The sequence below is a fragment of the Pseudonaja textilis genome, chromosome 5, assembly GCF_049901715.1.
Source record: "Pseudonaja textilis isolate UNSWEBS1 chromosome 5, rPseTex1.2, whole genome shotgun sequence".
Classification (NCBI taxonomy): domain Eukaryota; kingdom Metazoa; phylum Chordata; class Lepidosauria; order Squamata; family Elapidae; genus Pseudonaja; species Pseudonaja textilis.
Genome location: NC_141994.1, coordinates 72,005,526 through 72,019,577, shown reverse-complemented (window position 1 = coordinate 72,019,577; position 14,052 = coordinate 72,005,526). Strand labels below are relative to the sequence as shown.

The following is a 14,052-nucleotide window of genomic DNA, read 5'->3' as shown; positions in this document are numbered from 1 at the left end:
AGGAGAGGAGAGGGGAAGGGAGAAATGGGGAGGGGGCGAAAAGAGAGAGACTCCAAATTCCGGGATTTGGGGGTGGGTGGGGGGCAGGTGATAGAAAGTGTATTTATTTTTTTTTTGCTCCTTTTTAAGTGTCCCGGCTGGGGTGAGTCTTGTTGGGGCGGGCTGAAAGCAACTTAAAAATACAAAAATAAAATAAAGTCGAGTTTTGGGGAGGCGTGCGGGGGGGGGAGGGGCGCGGGGCTGGGGTGGTAGACCGGGCTGTGCTGGGAGAAAAGCCCCGTTCCGCCTGGAGGCGAGGCTCCTTTTCTCCGACCGAGGCATTGGGGGGAGAATGGGAGAAACCTACGAATGAGCAAAAAAACAAAAAAAGATTAAAAAAAAATACAAAATTAATGACTCCGCTGGTGTGTGTGTGTGTGTGTGTGTGTGTAATGGACATGTGTGTCTGGGTGTGCGCTGTGCCCGCGCGCGCGCGCGCGCGTGTGTGCCCGTGTGTGTGTGTGTGTGTGAGTGCAAGACCCAACTGCAACGGCTCGGTTCTCTCTTCGCCGTTCTTGACTTCCGCAGGACTTCTTCCCTCCCCGAGCTGTTAATACACGTTCTGCTTAAAACACACTCACACACACACTCACACACACGGGCACACACAGGCGTACGTACACCCTCTAGCCGCGCGCACAGGGGCGCGCGCTGCCCGTCTGCCTGGCTAAGCGAAGGGCGAATGCCACGGAGGAGCCCTCTGTGGTTGGCAGGCGCGGGAGGGTTTTCGGGGAGACGGCCGAGAGATGAAGTACCGGAGGGCGAAGCGTTGGGCTCCGGTTGGCATGGAGAAGGGTGAGCAACTGTCTTTTGGATGAGGGTTTTTTTTGGGGGGTGGGGAAGAGATTGGCACGCTTTGGGCTCTCTTTCTCGTGGACAGCAAGGAGAGCCTTCCTTTCCTATCTTCTTCCCTTCCCTTCCCTTCCCTCTCCTTCCTTTCCTTTCCTTTCCTTTCCTTTCCTTTCCTTTCCTTTCCTTTCCTTTCCTTTCCTTTCCTTTCCTTTCCTTCCTTCCTTCCCTCCTCTTCTTCCCTTCCTATCTTCTTCCCTTCCCTTCCCTCTCCTTCCCTTCCTTTCCTTTCCTTTCCTTTCCTTTCCTTTCCTTCCCTTCCCTTCCTATCTTCTTCCCTTCCCTCTCCTTTCCTTTCCTTTCCTTCCTTCCCTTCCCTTCCCTTCCCTTCCTTTCCTACCTTCTTCCCTTCCCTTCCCTCTCCTTCCCTTCCTTTCCTTCCCTTCCTATCTTCTTCCCTTCCTTTCCTTTCCTTTCCTTTCCTTTCCTTTCCTTTCCTTTCCTTTCCTTTCCTTTCCTTCCTTCCCTTCCCTTCCTTCCTTCCTATCTTCTTCCCTTCCCTCTCCTTTCCTTTCCTTTCCTTTCCTTTCCTTTCCTTTCCTTTCCTTTCCTTTCCTTTCCTTCCTTCCCTTCCTTTCCTTTCCTTTCCTTTCCTTCCTCTCCTTCCCTTCCTTTCCTTCCCTTCCTATCTTCTTCCCTTCCCTCCCTTTCCTTTCCTTTCCTTTCCTTTCCTTTCCTTTCCTTTCCTTTCCTTTCCTTCCCTTCCCTTCCCCTTCCCTTCCTATCTTCTTCCCTTCCCTCTCCTTTCCTTTCCTTTCCTTTCCTTTCCTTTCCTTTCCTTTCCTTTCCTTTCCTTTCCTTTCCTTCCCTTCCCTTCCCTTCCCTTCTTCCTTCCCTTCCCTCCTTCCCTTCCTTTTCTTTCCTTTCCTTTCCTTCCCTCCCTTTCCTTCCCTTCCCTTCCCTTCCTATCTTCTTCCCTTCCCTTCCCTCTCCTTTCCTTTCCTTTCCTTTCCTTTCCTTTCCTTTCCTTTCCCCTCCCTTCTCCTGTCCTCTCTCCTCTCCTTTCTTTTTCCTTCCCTTTCCTTCCCTTCCTCTCCTTTTCTCTCCTTTCCTTTCCCCCATTTTTCCTCTTTCTTCTTGTTCCTTCCCTTTCCCTTCCTTTCTTTCCTCTCCTTTTCCTCTCCTTCCCCCATTCTTCCTCTGTCTCCTTGTTCCTTCCCCCTTCCTCCCTTCATTTCCATTCCTTCTCTCTTTTCCTTTCCTCTTTCCTTTCCCCCTCCCTTCTCTTTCTCTCCCTTCCCTTCCTCTTCTTTTCCTTCTTCCTTTCCTCCTCCTCCCTCCCTTCCTCCTCCTCCCCTTCCTCTTCCTCTCCCCTCCCCTCTCTTCTCCTTTCCTTTTTTTTCTCTTTCCCCCTTCCCCCTTCTCTTCCTTTCCCTCTTTCCTTTTTCCTGTCCTTTCCTTCTCCAGCTGGTGACAAAGCGAAGGTGGTTTTTACACCCAGTGCTTCCCATCGGATTACTCTTAATCCTAAAGCAAAGGCAGAATCTACCCTTACCCATTCCAAAAACCAGCTTGACCAATCCTCCCACCCAAAATTTGAAGTTTGCAAAGAAGGCACAGCCTTTCAGCTCCATAGCTAGGTCTGAGCCTTCACCCCCTCTTCCTCCCCTCCCTCCCTTCACCCCCTGCAAAGACCCCCGTTTTCCTTTTTCCAACCTATCCAAGCCCCAACCCAACAACTGTGGGGATGATGTATCTGGTAGCCCGGTTCTCCCACCTGAAGATCAAGTTTATTTCTGAAATGTGCCATAGTACTCAAGAGAATGTACAGAGTGCATTTCCCTCTCTGGTAACTGTGGGATGAATGGGGAAAGTGTCAAATCCGGGGAGGTAGGTTTATTTTTATTTTTTTTAAAACAGCTTTGGATGACTTCTCTCTTTTTTTTTCTCTCTTTCTCTTCCAATCTCCAAATTGGAAAATCTCCTTTGGTGGAGCTTGTATTTTTTTTGTCTAGCGTAGCCACAAATGCATAGCTTGTTGTATAGCCACAATGCAAACTGTTGGTTGTCTGCTGCGTCTGCAGAACTCCCGTGGGGCTCTTAGGGTTCAGAGAAACTGGGGAATGGGGAAGAATTGCAAGCCTCCTCCTCCTCCTCCTCCTCCTCCTCCTCCTCCTCCTCCTCCTCCTCCTCCTCCTCCTCCTCCTCCCCTGTGCCAATCCTTAAAAAGCAAATCTCTTTCGCGCCCATTTCACAGATGGGAAAGTGCAAAGCAGAAGGGTGAAAGGGAGAAACCAGATCTTACACTTTGTGTTCTTTTTGGAACAATTAACCCTCCAAGATAATTAATTAGCTGAGATCGGTCCAGAGTGGAACTCCAGCTGGGAGATCACAGTCAATTCTCTTCCCCCCACCCACTCGCCATGGCAGAGAAAAACTCTGGGTGCCTTTGAGCCAATTATTCTCCCTCTCTCCCTCTCTCTCTCTCCCTCCCTCACCCTCCCTCTCCTCTCCCTCCCTCCCTCCCTCCCTCCTTCTCCCTCCTCTTTCTGGGAACTATAAAACCAGCAAATAAAACAAACCTTTTTTGTGTGTTTATGGAGGGGCAAAAGGGAATCGAAACGCTAGGAAGCATCTCCAACCGCTGGCTGCGGGATGGAGAAGGTGCCTTTTCCCACACACCTTAGGGACTAGCGGCTTCTTCCTCTGAAGCTGTAGCCTCTCCAAGTCTTGTCTCTCATTGCTTTATGCCCTGTGGGTTTTTGGGTGTGTGTGTGTGTGTGTGTGTGTGTGTGTGGTTTGAGGCGGCTTCTTAGCTGCCATCAAATGCAAGCAGGTGGCATTTGGTGGGCAGTGAGAAAAGAGGCTTCGGATGGACAACGCGTTTTGAATTCTTCTCCCGGCTGGGAGATAATCCTTGAAAAGAGAAACTGCATGCAATTTTAAACCCCCCCCCCACACACACTCCTTGCAGGAATGGAGGATTAAGGGGTTAAAGCCACAGACCTGGCACACAGGGAGCAGAGAGGTGATGAGGAAGGAAAAGATGGAATTCCTCCAGGATTATTTCTCTCCAGAATTAAAAAGAAGAAGAAGAAGAAAAATTAGCATTGGAACTAGCTAACGGGTTTCCCCCTGGAGAACTGATGACTTACTCAGTGGATAGAGACCGCTTGCATGCTTTTTCTTACTCAAAGCAATGTCGCCTCTCGAGTTATAGTTACACCTTCCTAATTCTGATGCTCCAGGAGTTTGCAAGGAAGGGACAAAGGGGTTGAGAGAGACCTTAGAGCATGCAAACAGATCTTGTCTCTTCTCTTCTCTTCTCTTCTCTTCTCTTCTCTTCTCTCCTCTCCTCTTCTCTTCTCTCTCCTCTCCTCTCCTCTCCTCTCTCTCTCTTCTCTTCTCTTCTCTTCTCTTCTCTTCTCTTCTCTTCTCTCTCTCCTCTCTCTCTCCTCTCCTCTCCATCTCTTCTCTTCTCTCTCTTCTCTTCTCTTCTCTTCTCTTCTCTTCTCTTCTCTTCTCTTCTCTTCTCTTCTCTTCTCTTCCCTTCCCCCCTTCCCTTCCTTCCTTCTCTTCCCTTTTTGACAGTGGGTCAAAAACAACGTGATTAACTTCTGTAGTAGTGCGGCTGGCATTAACAATACACAAGCTGGTGGGAGACTTTGCTTTAGGAAGGATGATGGGATTGGCGTGGAGCTGTGAGTTTCCAGGCCCAGCCAATAAAAAGGGGCTCGGATTTGAAGTCCCGTGACTTGGAAATGGGAAGGTGTAAAAAAGATGTTGAGACTCTAGAAAAAGTACAGAGAAGAGCAACCAGGACGATGAGGGGACTGGAGGCTCAAACATACGAAGAAGAACGGTTGCAGGAACTGGGCCTGGCTGGTCTAGTGAAGAGAAGGACCAGGGGAGACAGGAGAGCAGTCTTCCAGTATTTGAGGGGCTGCCCCAGAGAGGAGGAAAGGGTCAATCTATTCTCCAAAGCACCTGAGGGCAGGACAAGAAGCAATGGATGGAAACTAATCAAGGAGAGAAGCAACTTAGAACTAAAGAAGAATTTCCTGACAGTGGGAGGAATTAACCAACAGAACAACTTGCCTCTAGAAGTTTTAAATGCTCCAACGCTAGAAGTTTTTAAGAAGAGATTGGATAGCCATTTGTCTGAAGTGGTGTTGGATTTCCTGCCTAAGCAGGGGGTTAGATTAGAAGACCTCCCAAGGTCCCTTCCAACTCTGTTTTTCTAAGGTTTAAAGCCTTTGCTGGACCTCACAAGTGAAATCAACAGGAGTTTCAAAGTTGAGTTTGGAATATTCTGGCCCGCGCAAAGAGAAATAAGTAAGATTGTTCTGTTGGGTGCATGTGGTTCTGTTTAAAAGCCCACATATTTCACAGGTTTTTTTAAAAAAATAGAATTGGAATTAAAACAGGATGATTTATCTCAGGGACATTTGGGGCCAGTTAGGGGGAGATATATCAGTAAATAAAATCTGTTTACAGGCTTGTCCTTCGTCCTTGTTGATGCACTGAGATGAGGCAACTGCGAACTGGAGAGAATTTTAAACAGGTTTAATTTCCTTCCCCCACTCATCAAATGTTTTAAGGGTAAGGAGGAAACCAGGCCAGGTAAAATCAGCTGTGCTTTAGATGCAGAAAGGACCCTGTTTCAACAGCTGAGGGGACCACACAAGGCCCTAAGCAACAAACAGATAAGGATTAGATAAGGATTAGATAAGGACTTGGAACCATTTCTGGAGTGACTGTTTGAAGTTACAACGAAGTGTAACTTGGAAAAAAAAGTGACTTGCAATTGGTCCTTCCACTTATCCCTGCAGTCACACGATCAAAATTTGGACTCTAGGTGTGTCCTTCTAACTGTTGCAGCATCTCGGGATCCTGTGATCTCCATTTGCAACGTCAATGGATTCGCTTAAGGCAGAGGTCTCCAAACGTGGCAACTTTTAAGGCTGGTGGACTTCAACTCCCAGAATTCCCGAGCCAGGCATGAATTCTGGGAGTTGAAGTCCACAAGTCTTAAAAGTTGCCAAGTTTGGGGGACCCCCGGTTTAAGGACTCTGTGATTCACTTAATGACTTGGGATGGTTCACTTCACAGCCATGGCAACAAAGGCTGTGGATGGATTCACTTAAGAACAGCCTCGCGTTGCCAGATGTCCAGGAATGTCTGTATGTAAACACAAACGCTTCAGGGTTCTTTGGGTGAGATTTAAAGGGGTGCCTTGAAGAGGCTGGGCAAGATTTTTCACTCCATGGCCCCTGCTTTCAAATTTCCCAAAATGCAAAAAAATGGCCCTCCCTGGAAAAACGGTTATGGGGTTATTGATGGTCCATGGTTTGTTCTTGGAACACCCCCTGGTTTTTTTGAGGGGCTGATAGGATATTGACTCTTCAAATCTGGCTACTTTTAAGACTTGTGGACTTCAATTCTGGGAGTTAAAGTCCACGAGGCTTAAAGTGACCACGCTTGGAGATCCCTGGCCTAGGCTTAAAATAGGGTCCGCGGCATCTGAGCCAAACCAGGCCATTCCACGGGAGCCATGGGCAAGCTGTTTTACCCTGCATCTTCTGTGAATGCGGCCCTTGGGTTGAATTGAACCTGGGTTTGGCCTTCAATGCGTTGTGTGATTGCAGCCATCCAAGTTCCGGTGCTCTCTAGTTTTTGCTGAAGGTTAACCGAATTGAGTGGCTAAGGCACCAGGCTGGAAAGCAGGAGACCGTATATCCTAGTCCCATCTTAGATGTAAAAGGCGGTTGGGCCAATCACTTGGTGGCAGTGAATTCTAGTCCCACCTTAGATATGAAAGCCAACTAGGCGACTTTGGGCCAATCACAAGGTGGCGGTGAATTCTAGTCCCATTTTAGGCTTGAAAGCCAACTGGGTAACTTTGGGCCTATCACCAGGTGTCAATGAATTCTAGTCCCATTTTAGGCTTGAAAGCCAACTGGGTGACTTTGGGCCAATCACAAGGTAGCGGTGAATTCTAGTCCCATCTTAGGCATGAAAGCTGGCTTGGTGACTTTGGGCCAATCACCTGGAGACTGGGAATTCTAGTCCCAGCTTAGACATGAAAGCCAACTGGGTGACTTTGGGCCAATAACCAGGTGGTGGTGAGTTCTAGTCCCATTTTAATTATGAAAGCCAACTGGGTGACTCTGGGCCAATCACAAGGTAGCAGTGAATTCTAGTCCCATCTTAGGCATGAAAGCTGACTTGGTGACTTTGGGCCAATCACCTGGGGAGACTGGGAATTCTAGTCCCAGCTTAGACATGAAAGCCAACTGGGTGACTTTGGGCCAATAACCAGGTGGTGGTGAGTTCTAGTCCCATTTTAATTATGAAAGCCAACTGGGTGACTCTGGGCTAATCACCAGGTGGCGGTGAATTCTAGTCCCATTTTAGGCATGAAAGCTGACTTGGTGACTTTGGGCCAATCACCTGGAGACTGGGAATTCTAGTCCCAGCTTAGACATGAAAGCCAACTGGGTGACTTTGGGCCAATAACCAGGTGGTGGTGAGTTCTAGTCCCATTTTAGTTATGAAAGTCAACTGGGTGACTTTGGGCCTTTCACCAGGTGGCGGTGAATTCTAGTCCCACTTTAGGCATGAAAGCCAACTGGGTGACTTTGGGCCAATCACAAGGTGGCAGTGAATTCTAGTCCCATTTTAGACTTGAAAGCTAAATGGGTGACTTTAGGCCAATCACCAGGAGACTGGGAATTCTAGTCCCATCTTAGGCATGAAAGCTGACTTGGTGACTTTGGGCCAATCACCAGGAGACTGGGAATTCTAGTCCCAGCTTAGACATGAAAGCCAACTGGGTGACTTTGGGCCAATCACCAGGAGACTGGGAATTCTAGTCCCATTTTAATTATGAAAGCTAACTGGGTGACTTTGGGCTAATCACCAGGTGGTGGTGAATTCTAGTCCCATTTTTGGGCATGAAAGCTGACTTGGTGACTTTGGGCCTATCACCAGGTGGCGGTGAGTTCTAGTCCTGCCTTACTCATGAAAGTCAACTGGGCCAATCCTCCTCACTCAGCTCAGGCTATCTCACAGAGTGGTTCTTTTGGAGAAAAGAGGAGGAAAGGAATATTAGGTATGGTCACTGCCTTGAATTATTTGTAAAAATATAAAGGCAGGATACACATTCAATAAGCAAGCATGAATGTTCGGAGAAGGATCTTTGTGCCAAGGCGCCACCTATCAAGATGCCAGCCCCCTCACTGCTGAGTATGTACCCTACGCAAGCAAAGAGCATAGGGCCAGTCAATTAATTAATTTATTCAGTGAATGGCAGGGCTGAATATCTATAGAGATTCTCAGTCCTCCAGGTCATGGTTGTCCCAAAAGTGGTTTGTCAAGAGGCAGCTGGGCTTTTTTCTTTCTTTTAGGATTATTTTCCTTCTCCTCCCAGAAGCTTCTTCAGTTCTGACTGGATGGTGAGAACTGGTAGTCAGAGTTGAAGAAGCTTCTGGGAGGAGAAGGGAAACGCCTTCCAAGAAAATCCAGAAAATCCAGCGGCCTCTTAAAAAAAAGACCTCTGGGAGTCCTTTCAACAGTTCCATGAAGGCTCCACACCTATTTGCACCACTCAGGTGTGACCCTGAGGACACAGGTAAACCTCCAGGTGGCCTCAATGTCTCTCTAAAAAGGATGCAAATAACCAGCTGTCTGCAAGGAATATCAATCCTTCCATTCCCCACCATTAAGTCAGAAGGTTCCACACCTATTTGCACCACTCAGGTGTGACCCTGAGGACACAGGTAAACCTCCAGGTGGCCTCAATGAGCCTCTAAAAGGATGCAAATGACCAGCTGTTTGCAAGCAGTATAAATCCTTCCATTCCCCACCATCCAGTCAGAAGGCTCCACACCCATTTGCACCACTCAGGTGTGACCCTGAGGACACAGGTAAACCTCCAGGTGGCCTCAACGACTCTCTAAAAAGGATGCAAATGACCAGCTGTCTGCAAGGAGTATAAATCCTTCGGTTCCCCACCGTCCAAGTCAGAGCTGAAGAAGCTTCTTGGATGAGAAGCGAAACGACTTCAAAGAAAAACCAGAAAGTCCAGTTGCCTCTTGAAAAAAAAAGCACCTTTGGGACAATGGCAGGGCTAGTTAACACAGGTAGTCCTTGACTTACAACGGTTCATTTAGTGATGGTTCAACGTTACAACGGCACTGAAAAAAAGTGACTTATGTTTTTCACACTTAAGGCATCTGGGTGGTCATGTGATTTATATGCAGACACTTGGTAACTGACTCGTATTTACGGCAGTTGCAGTGACCCAGGAGTCACACGATCCCCTTGCGTGACCTTCTGACACGCCAAGTCAGCGAGGAAGCCCGATTCACTTAACAACCGGGTGACTAACGTAGCAACTGCAGTGATTCACTTAAGACCTGCGGCATTTGTCTGAAAGGATATAGGGGCTTGTGCTTGAGCAGGGGGTTGGGCTAGAGGACCTCCGGGGTCTCCTCCAACTCTTATTATTTAGGTTCCGTGTTCAGGAAAAGTCATAAAAATGGGGCCCAAGCTCACTGAACCGACGTTTCACTTAGCAACAGGAATTTTGGGCTTGGTTGTGGTTGTAAGTCGAGGACTTACCGGTAAGAGCAGAGAACTCTGGAACTGAGTATGTCTAGTCTGATGAAAAGAAGGACCAGGGGAGACATGATAGCAGCCTTCCAACATCTCAGGGGCTGCCCCAAAGAAGAGGGGGTGAATCTATTCTCCAAATCACCTGAAGGCAGGAGAAGAAGCAATGGGTGGAAACTAATGCAGGAAAGAAGCAACCTGGAATTCAGGAGAAAATTCCCGATTGTGAGAAAAAATTAATCAGTGGAACAACTTGCCACTGTTGTAAATGTTCCAACACTGGAAGTTTTAAAAAAAATGTTGGACAGCCATTTGTCTAAGTGGTGTAGGGTTACCTGCTTGAGCAGGGGGCTGGACTAGAAGACCTCCCAAGGTCTTGCAAATCTTGTTTTCTATTCTATTCTGTTCTGTTCTATTCTCTTCTATTTTCTATTCTCTATTATTCTATTCTATTCTCCAATCTCTTCTATTTTCTATATTATTCTATTCTGTTTTCTGTTTTCTGTTCTGTTCTGTTCTGTTCTGTTCTATTCTGTTCTATTCTATTCTATTCTATTCTATTCTATTCTATTCTATTCTATTCTATTCCCTTCCATTCCATTTTATTCTTATTCTATTCTCCATTCCATATTCTATTCTATTCTATTCTATTCTATTCTATTCTATTCTATTCTATTCTATTCTATTCTATTCTATTCTCCATTCCATATTCAATTCTTATCCTATTCTCCATGCCATATTCTATTCTATTCTATTCTATTCTATTCTATTCTATTCTATTCTATTCTATTCTATTCTATTCTCCATTCCATATTCAATTCTATTCTATTCTCCATTCCATATTCTATTCTATTCTATTCTATTCTATTCTATTCTATTCTATTCTATTCTATTCTATTCTATTCTATTCTATTCTCCATTCCATATTCTATTCTATTCTATTCTATTCTATTCTATTCTATTCTATTCTATTCTATTCTATTCTATTCTATTCTACTCTATTCTATTCTATTCTATTCCATTCCATTCTCTATTCCATTCCATTCCATTCTCTATTTTATTCAATTCCATTCCATTCCAGATCACGGTCTGTGTGCCCGGCGCAGAGAGAGGGCAAACGTGTTTGTGTCGGAGTTAAGCTTCAAGCGCAACTGACTGTTGATATTCCGCCTTCTCTTTTCTCCCCCTCCCAGGCATATGGTCCTGAATTATGTAGACAGGAGAAAGTGATCTAAAGGGAGAGGAGCACATGCTTTTGATAGAAATGTCATGCTTCAACGGGAGCGAATCAGTTCCTTCCAGATAAACAAACCGAAAGGCCCGTTAAGCTTTCTTCTCCCCTGTTAACTCTGATTTGGAGAGGTTTGAAAAGGAGGGTCCTTCGGTTTGGGTTTGTGGGTCGGGGAGGGTTGTGGAATGAGTTGCACCAGCCTCCCCTGCCTGCCTGCCTTTCTCTTCCTTCCTTCCTTCCTTCCTTCTCTCAACTTCCTTCCTTCCCTCCCCTTCCTTCCTTTTCCTTCCTTCCTTCCTTCCTTCCTTCCTTCCTTCCTTCCTTCCTTCCTTCCTTCCTTCCTCCCTCCCTCCCTCTCCTTTCTTTTCTCATCTTCCTTCCTTCCTGCCTGCCTGTTTTTCCTTCCTTCCTTCCTTCCTTCCTTCCTTCCTTCCTTCCTTCCTTCCTTCCTTCCTTCCTTCCTTCATCTTCTTTCTTACCTTCCTTCCTTCTCTCACCTTCCTTCTCTCTCCTTCCTTCCTTCCCTCCCTTCCTTCTCTCACCTTCCTTCTTTCTTCTCTCACCTTATTTCTCTCATCTTCCTTCCTTCCTTCCCTCCCTCCCCTCTCCTTTCTTTTCTCATCTTCCTTCCTGCCTGCCTGTCTTTTCCTTTCTTCCTTCCTTCCTTCCTTCCTTCCTTCCTTCCTTCCTTCCTTCCTTCCTTTGTTCATCTTCTTTCTTTCTTTCCTTCCTTCTCTCTTCCTTCCTTCCTCCCATCCTTCTCTCACCTTCCTTCTTCCTCTCTTCTCTCACCTTATTTCATCTATCTTCCTTCCTTCCTTCCTTCCTTCCTTCCTTCCTTCCTTCCTTCCTTCCTTCCTTCCTTCCTTCCTTCCTTCTCACCTTCCTTTCTCTCTCCTTCCTTCCTCCCTTCCTTCCTTCCTTCCTTCCTTCCTTCCTTCCTTCTCTCACCTTCCTTCTTCCCTCTCTTCTCTCACCTTATTTCCCTCATCTATCTTCCTTCCTTCCTTCCTTCCTTCCTTCCTTCCTTCCTTCCTTCCTTCCTTCCTTCCTTCCTTCCTTCCTTCCTTCTCACCTTCCTTCTCTCTCCTTCCTTCCTTCCTTCCTTCCTTCCTTCCTTCCTTCCTTCCTTCCTTCCTTCCTTCTCTCACCTTCCTTCTTTCCTCTCTTCTCTCACCTTATTTCTCTCATCTTCCTTCCTGCCTGCCTGTTTTTCCTTCCTTCCTTCCTTCCTTCCTTCCTTCCTTCCTTCCTTCCCTCCCTCCCTCCCTCCCTCCCTTCTCTCACCTTCCTTCTCTCACCTTCTTTCTCTTCCTTCCTTCCTTCTTTCCCTCCCTCCCTTCTCTCATCTCCCTCCCTGCCTCCTTCCCTTAAAATACATAGATTAAAAGACAGTCTAATCCTTACTGAAACACCGTAAGCAGCATTTTGGTGCAGGAGCCAAAGCTCTCCGCGCCTCTGGGAGAACACAGGAGTTCATTAGCAGCCAAGCAATATTTTTGTGGTTAAATACATGGGGTTAGGAAGAATTAAAGGGGGACCGCAGACCTCTTATAAAAATGCCAAACTTCTTGGAAAGACGGCTGTGTGATGGGCGGGGGAGCGTGGGTTTTCCCAGCATGGTTGGACTCTCTTTCTCTTCAGCTCCAGCCAGCTTGACTCCATGTCGGGGAGGATGGGAGTTGTAATCCCGAGAGGCTGAAGGGTTGTAAGTTGGAATTGTTAAAAGTCTGCAGAGTGGCCAATTTTACAGGCCTGTATAATTGATGTGAAGCCTGTTCCATGCGAGGCCAGAGGAAGACCTGCAGAGGCCCTTAATTCTTACGTTTCTGAAATTTGGCAAATTTAAGATGTGCGGACTTCAACTCCCAGAATCCCCCAGCCAGCCTGCTGACATGGGGAATTCTGGGAAGGGGGGTCTTAAAAATTGCTGAGCTGGCTGGGCAGTTCTGGGACTTAAGTCCACATATCTTAAAAGTTGTTCAGCTGTCTGAGAAATCCTGGGAGTTGTAGTCCACATATCTTAAAGTTGCTGAGCTGGCTGGGGAATTCTGGGAAATGAAGTCCACACTTCTTAAAAGTTTCCAAGGTTGGGAATCACTGTGCTACCCAGTTGGTGGCTATGTTATAGTTCTACATGAATACATCCTCCTGATAACTATTGCTTAAAAATTACATATTAAGGCAAAAAAGGGTTAATACGTGTCTCTCGTGTATTTCTCTGCTTCATCCATCCGATAGTCCAGTGACTTTCAAATATGGCTGCTTTTAAGATAGGAGGACTTCAACTCCAGGAATTCTGAATTCTGGGAGTTGAAGTCCACAAGTTTGGAAATACTGCCTAAACTATGGGAATATATGAATAGAATAGAATTCTTTATTGGCCAAAGTGTGATTGGACACCCAAGGAATTTGTCTGGGTGCAAATCAGTGTACATAAAAAAAAAAGATACATTCATCAATAGTCATTCATCAATAGTCAAGAATCATCAGGTGCAACACTTAATAATAGTCATAGGGTACAATAAGCAATCAAATCATACTAGGAAACAGTCAATATAAATCATTAGGATACAAGCAGCAAAGCTACAGTCATACAATCATAAGTGGGATAGGTACTAGGAAGGTAACAGATAAGAGATAATCAGAGTTGGAAGGGACCTTGTAGGTCATCTAGTCTAACCCCCCGCCCAAGCGGGGGACCCTACACCATTTCTGACAAACGGCAGTCCAATCTCTTCTTGAAAGTCTCAAGCGATGGCGCTCCCACAACTTCCAAGGGCAACTTCTGTTCCGTGGATTGATTGTTCTCACTGTCAGAAAGTTTCTCCTTATTTCCAGGTTGAATCTCTCCTTGATCAGTTTCCATCCATTATTCCTTGTCTGGCCTTCAGGTGCCTTGGAAAATAGCTTGATCACCTCTCTGTAGCAGCCCCTCAAATATTTATCAAGCATATATTTCTCTCCCTACACAAAAAGGCTATGCTTTAACAGAATAACAGAGTTGGAAAGGACCTTATAGGTCATCTAGTCCAACCCCCCGCCCAAGCGGGAGACCCTACACCATTTCTGACAAACGGCAGTCCAATCTCTTCTTGAAAGTTTCAAGCAATGGCGCTCCCACAACTTCCGAGGGCAAGGTGTTCCAGAAGGATGAGAAGGATAACAGTAATACAGTCTTAGTAAATCGTTGGACAGGGTTGAGGGAATTATTTGTTTAGCAGAGTGATGGCGTTTGGGGAAAAAAACTGTCCTTGGGTCTAGTTGTTCTGGTGTGCAGGGCTCTGTAGCGTCGTCTTGAGGGTGGGAGTTGAAACCATTTATGTCCGGGATGTGAGGGGTCTGTAGATATTTTCACAGCCTTCTTTTGGACTCGT

The 14,052-nt window shown here is 46.4% G+C and overlaps 1 protein-coding gene across 1 annotated transcript in view; it reads left to right on the top strand.

The window, feature by feature from the left end:
* The first annotated feature begins 723 nt into the window (after positions 1 to 723).
* PLXNA4 (plexin A4) overlaps positions 724 to 14,052 on the top strand; it is a 546,538-nt gene continuing 533,209 nt past the window's right edge. Inside the window, exon 1 of the mRNA XM_087935355.1 lies at positions 724 to 834. The gene's annotated coding sequence lies outside the window, so the exon portion shown is untranslated. The remainder of the gene's footprint in view (positions 835 to 14,052) is intronic.